The sequence below is a fragment of the Pteropus vampyrus genome, unplaced genomic scaffold (assembly GCF_000151845.1).
Source record: "Pteropus vampyrus isolate Shadow unplaced genomic scaffold, Pvam_2.0 Scaffold15, whole genome shotgun sequence".
Taxonomy (NCBI): Eukaryota; Metazoa; Chordata; class Mammalia; order Chiroptera; family Pteropodidae; genus Pteropus; species Pteropus vampyrus.
Genome location: NW_011888796.1, coordinates 15,009,182 through 15,014,929, shown reverse-complemented (window position 1 = coordinate 15,014,929; position 5,748 = coordinate 15,009,182). Strand labels below are relative to the sequence as shown.

Sequence of the window (5,748 nt, the reverse complement as noted above, 5' to 3'; positions counted from 1 at the left end):
GACCTGAAGGGTAAGAAGGAGCTGACCATGAAAAATGTGAGGGCAAATTCTTTCAAGCAGATAGAAGAGCACGTGCAAAGGTCCTGAAGCTGGAAAGAGCTCACTATGTTTGGGAACTGCAATGAGAAGACCAGTGTAGCTGGAGCTTCGTAAGCAGTGGCTAGAGGGATACAGGTTGAGGATGAAGAGCGTGCCAGATGCCAGGCCACCTGGGGCCTGGTAGGCCATGGCATGGGGCTTAAATTGCATTCTAGGTAGATTGGGAAGCTGTTAACCCTTGGTTGACTTCACAGATTACAAAGACCTTGTCAGCTTACAATCTCTTAATATTTTATTTTATTTTATTTTTTATGCTGACAGCACCTAGTCTTCCTAAGTGGTCTCCCATCCAAGTACTAACCAGGCCCGACCCTGCTTAGCTTCCAAGATCAGATGGGATCGGGCTTGTTCAGGGTGGCATGGCTGTAGATTCAAAGGGTTTTTAACATTAGCGCTTGACTCCGTTTGTGATTCAAGCTGATTACTCTGGCTGCCCGGTGGAGAACACACTAAATCAGGCAACAGGGGGCCCAGTCAGTGATTATGGCAGTTCGGACTGGGGCTGAGAACAGGTGGCTAAGGTCAGAGGACAGTGGGACACCTTTGGGCCACTTCTCAATTAAATCAGGTGCTACGGTCAGGCTGGATGATATCACCCTCCGTGGGCCATAAAGTCACCCCCTTCCCTCAGTCCATTCCCGGTCTGTGGGTGATGGATGGACCCACTGATGATCTGGCTGGGCCCTGTGCCTAAGTGATGGGTGACGGATGGGGTTGGAACGGAACACTCTGAGCCATGTGGCCAACACACTGCTCCAAGGAGGACTTTGGAGCCAGGAGTTAATTTAAAGAAAGGAGTGGAGGAGCTCAATATCGTTTCCTTCACTGCTCAATTAGTGGAGAGGGCTGTAGGGAGCTAGAGTTTTAAAGATCCCCTTAATCATCTTCTGTCTGCCTGGCAATGTGCAGGCGTGTGGCAGGATAATTGCACCTACCCATTAACGAATGCAATTAAGGCACTGGGGCCTCCAGCACCCCCTTCTGCAATTAAGTAGCAGATGAGGGGCTCATGGGGGTGGCCTTTGAAATGAATCACTTGAAGCTAAAAACTTGGAGGCTGGAAGTCTGGACAGAGACGATTAGAGTTGATAAAATCGTGATGAGGAAGGAGAGACACATCCAATCTCAGCCTGCTCCAGCTTGAGGCTGCACTTGGATGACTATTCTTGAGGACAAAATAGAAGTTCTGCTTAATGCATAGGAGAGTCAGTATTTAAAACCCACTGATCACCACCTCCAGCCAGCCTCCTCCTCTTTGCCAAGGATATACCAGAGAGTGTTTAGATACCTGTGAATTTCTGCATATTTAATTTTGTGAGAAGCTAGACTGTCTGGCGTATTGGCAGGGAGGGTGCTAGGAGGGCACGTTCCTATCCTGGGGGTGGGGGTGGAGGAAAGGGGGCGACCTTTTGGGTGGCTCACCATATTCTCCAACATGGCAGTCCTATGTGCCCTCCTTTCCCATAGGCTATCTCTTTTAACTGAATCCAAATCCCAACAGCCTTGGAGGAAGGCCATGATCTCTTGGTAATGGAAGCCTGGAGACTTCACGTGAACCTTGGTCTACTTGACTTCCAAGTTTTCACTCACTCCACTATGCTGAGAAGCTCTGTGATACCTTGATGGCCAAGATGTTGCCCCTGTGGCCTTTGATGTCCCATGGGGTGGACTCAGAGGGACATTTTAAATGTTATTTCCAACTTTCTCCCTGCTCCTCCCTCCCCCTCTGAATTTCTGAAACAAGGCCTCTGTGGCTCCCCACATAGCTAGAGGTAGGACTTGACAGGTTGGCGAGTACCGAGGTACTGACCACTGTGCTCATCTCAAGTCAAAGGAAAAAAATGAGAAAAGAAATCCCTCTTATCTTAACTGCCTCTCGCTATTCTCTTTATATTCTCACCAATTACAAGTGCTGTGAATCATTATGCGTGTGCTGATTATCATATTCATTTAGCATCTCCACTGAAGCTCCAGGTGCTGAAGTGCATCATTGAAATGCTGCACAATGTGAGTTTGCAAGGAGAAGACCTGGTTCTATTTTGAACATTACCGCACACTGATGTCCCTGCAGGGACCCAGACAAAGGCCAGGAGACCACAGCCTGCGTCTGCCCAGGGAGCCAGCTGCCCTTTCCTTCCCGCATAAGTGCCAAAGTAGCTCTGCTTCTGCTCAGAGCTGCTCAGGGTGTGAGTGATATGTTTCCTAATCCCCAATTCTCCCATCTTATTGCCCTGGTAACTTTGCTTTAGGTTTTGATTTAGTTTTGGTTTTCTCTGTAGTCTCAGTGAGAAGCTGTTTCCAGAGAGCAATAGAAGTTGCAAGTTAAATTGTGTTAACATGGGAGCTACCTGCCAGTCACCCATTTCTTTGAGGCCTTTCTGAAGTAATACCAAGACACTTGCTGCTTTCTGTGGCCTAGATTCTTCCTGAGTTTAGGACACTCCCACATCTGCTTCTTTCCCTCCTGACTCCATCAAAGCTCCAATAAGATGGGAAGAGAAAGGGCCAGGGGTCCAGTGCTGCTTGGCCCAGATGAAGAACCCTCACCTGTCTTCAACAGAGGGAGAGCTTCTGCAGCCCCCACATCCCCTAGGATATTGCCAAGTATATAGAATGGCAATCAAGTCTTCTCTCTTTCCTTTCTCCTCCCTTATTTACCAAATATCTATTATGATCTGGCCAAGTTCCAGGGGCCCGGGACCACACAATAAATAAGCCAGTTTTCTTTCCAGTAGGAGAGACGCTCTGGTAAGGAACACATAATAACTACAACGTGAGAAGTATTTCAGGAGAAGCCAAGTAGAGGCCTCCCTTTGGGAGCTAGGAGGAGGGGATCATTGATTCTGCCTGGGAGACAGACATTTGCATTCAGTCTTGAAAGCTGAATGGGGAGGGGTAGGCACAGGCTTTCCAGGAAGAGGGAAAGCCTTAGCCAAGGCCAGAAAGGTACAGCAGACATGACATACTTGATGCCACCTGGACCCTCCTGCCTCCAAGGCTCTGCAATCATCATGCTCCACAGAGCCAACCCTAAAGTGGAGAAATGGCTTCAGCCTCCCAGACTGCAGCCCCTGAGCCAAGTGGGGGATGCTAAAGGGCTCGGGTGCACACCCTATCCTCCTCCTCCTCTTGAGGACAAGAGGAGGCATGGAGGCAGGAGGCAGCAGACATCTGCTCTGGGTTCAGACTTCCGATGGAGGGAGAGCCCCCAGCACACAAACCTTGGGTGTTAACCTGCCTAGGGAACAGTCTGGCCAAGATTTCTGTAAGCCAGAGTGAATACACACACACACACACACACAGCTGCAGGCCTGGCTCCTTGGATCCTCTCACTGCACCCACTTCCCCTTCCACAAGCAGGTTTCCCTTCACATGAAGTTGAATATCACTGATTGCCCAATGCCAAAGAGATGGCAGGAAAGAGAGCTCTCCCCAAGGGGTAAGGGGTGAAGAGCAGCAAGGTCACTGCTGACAGGTGAGGGCTGGGTTGCAGGGCTCTGCTGCTCTGCCACCCGTATTCAGCCAAGATGTGGTTAAGGATGGATCTGGGACGCAGAATACGTAAGGTGTATTCACTCCACACCCACCCTTGCTGTTTCTTTCTCTTTTCTCTTCTTTTCACTCTCTTAATTTTGAAAATTTTCACTCGTCCTCTTGCCTCTACTCTGACTTCTCTTCCCTTTGCTGGTGGTGGTGGTGGTGGTGGTGGGGATGGGGAATGGCAAGGAGGTCATGGGAGTGGGAAAGAAAAAAATGGTAGACCCTGACAGAAGCTGACACTCATAGCTAAGCCAGGTTATGCTCTTATTAGATATAAATGATTTCACAGAATACCAACCTCAGACAAGTTTACTCTGAGACCAACATAAAATGAAATGATACAGGGCCACCTAATGATTTTGTCTAAGCACAGACAAAAACAAGATCACTCTACCACCCACCAAACACCCCTTTCTTTTGGCCAAGATGAGTGACTCTATCAATATCAACTTTGTCTTCATTCTAATCGCCCCTCCTTGTAGATGAGATTTATTGAGATATTCAGTCAGAATTGTCCCACTTTCTGAAATCATCTAATCTAGGGCAACCTCTACTTACTTAGACTTTCTCCTAAGTCACCCCATCAAAGCCCATGTGCTCTAATGGGTTCTTTCTAATACTCTCTTGCAGGGAGAATGCGCCTGTAATTTCCCCACAGGGTGCATTCTCCCTCTCTGCAGTTGGAAATAATCTCACCTCGTTTAACTACAGATGTGTTCCTGGTGGTCTTTGGCTGAAGAGCATCACAGAATTGGAGATTCCACCAAGATTCATCTGAGACCCTCACTGCCTTGGACCAGGACCTTCACTCAACTCAGTAATAGTGCACACATTTTGTTGTTGTTGTTGGGTGGGGGGGATGCAGGTCCTGGTTTTTTTGTTTTCTTTGTTTTTTTTTTTTTTCAAGCTTCCCAGGTGATTATACTGTGCATCTTGGGTTTTGAGGGACTGGGGTAACAAGTCGCTTCAGGAGGCTGTAGTGGGGTCAGAAGGGCAATACCTGTACAGTACTGAACTCAGGTCTTGCACGTGGTCCTCAGGTACTATGAGCTATCATTAGTTTGCTCTCTCTGCCTTATTCATTTTGCTGTCCCTCTCAATAAATGTCTGTGGAATGACTATTGATATTACTGATGAGAGGCTGTGAATCATGTCAAACGTTATACATCTCAGATCATGCTGCCATTTTCCTCCCCCAACTATTTTCCCCTCTGACTCAGTGTTACCCCAGTCCCCAAGGTTGGAGCCTGGAGTTAGGGGCTCTGACTCATCCCAGTGCCCTGTCCCCCACCCCACACAGGATCTCTTGATACGTTTTACTTTCTGATCTCACTAAACCCGAGTTCAGACTCTTCAGATCCCATGTGGCTTAGGGGTCTCAAGCTTCCTGCTGGTCTTCTTTCTTACACAGTTCATGGTGTCTAAGAAGTTCTTTCTAGAACCTGGCCAAAACAAAACACACTCCCAGCTCAGACGCCCTCCATGGATCCTCATCACCTCCTAATGACGTTCAAACCTTTATCTTGACATTCAAGACCTTCCATAATCCAGCCCCATTTCACATATGTAGCATACAAATGTTCTACTCATTAGCCCCATAAGCATTCTTTATGCCTTCAAGTCATTGTGCTTGGCTTATGCTGATCCTGCTGCCTAGAATGCCTTTCCCAGAGTTGTATCTATATAAATTCTGCTTATTATTCAAATTTCAGCTCAAATACTACTTCCTCCATTCCTGATCACCTCAACCAAAAGGGACCATGAATCCTTTATGATCTCTTAAAAGTATCCTCCTGTTTTAATTCACTTATGACCCTTTGTCATATATCTACTGAATTGTGATGATCTTTATTCACCCTCCATCTATGTGTGACTGGAGGCATTCTGGACCAGGGGCTAAGAACCCAGGCTTTACAATCAGGAAACCCTGGAAGTATAATTACTTTTTCTTCCTACTAGTTCAGTAACCTTGGGCAAGTTTCTTAACTTCTCCGATCCTCAATTTCTTCACATGTGTAATGGAGAGAACTTTGTAAGTTTACAGTGAGGATTAAAAGAGATAGTTGTACATGTAGAATGCCTCACAAAGAACCTGACAGAAACAATAGT

General features: G+C 47.2%; 1 pseudogene; it reads right to left on the bottom strand.

Annotated features, from left to right (window-relative positions):
* Positions 1–351: 351 nt before the first annotated feature.
* On the bottom strand, positions 352–470 carry LOC111735948 (annotated as a pseudogene).
* Between the last annotated feature and the right edge of the window lie 5,278 nt (positions 471–5,748).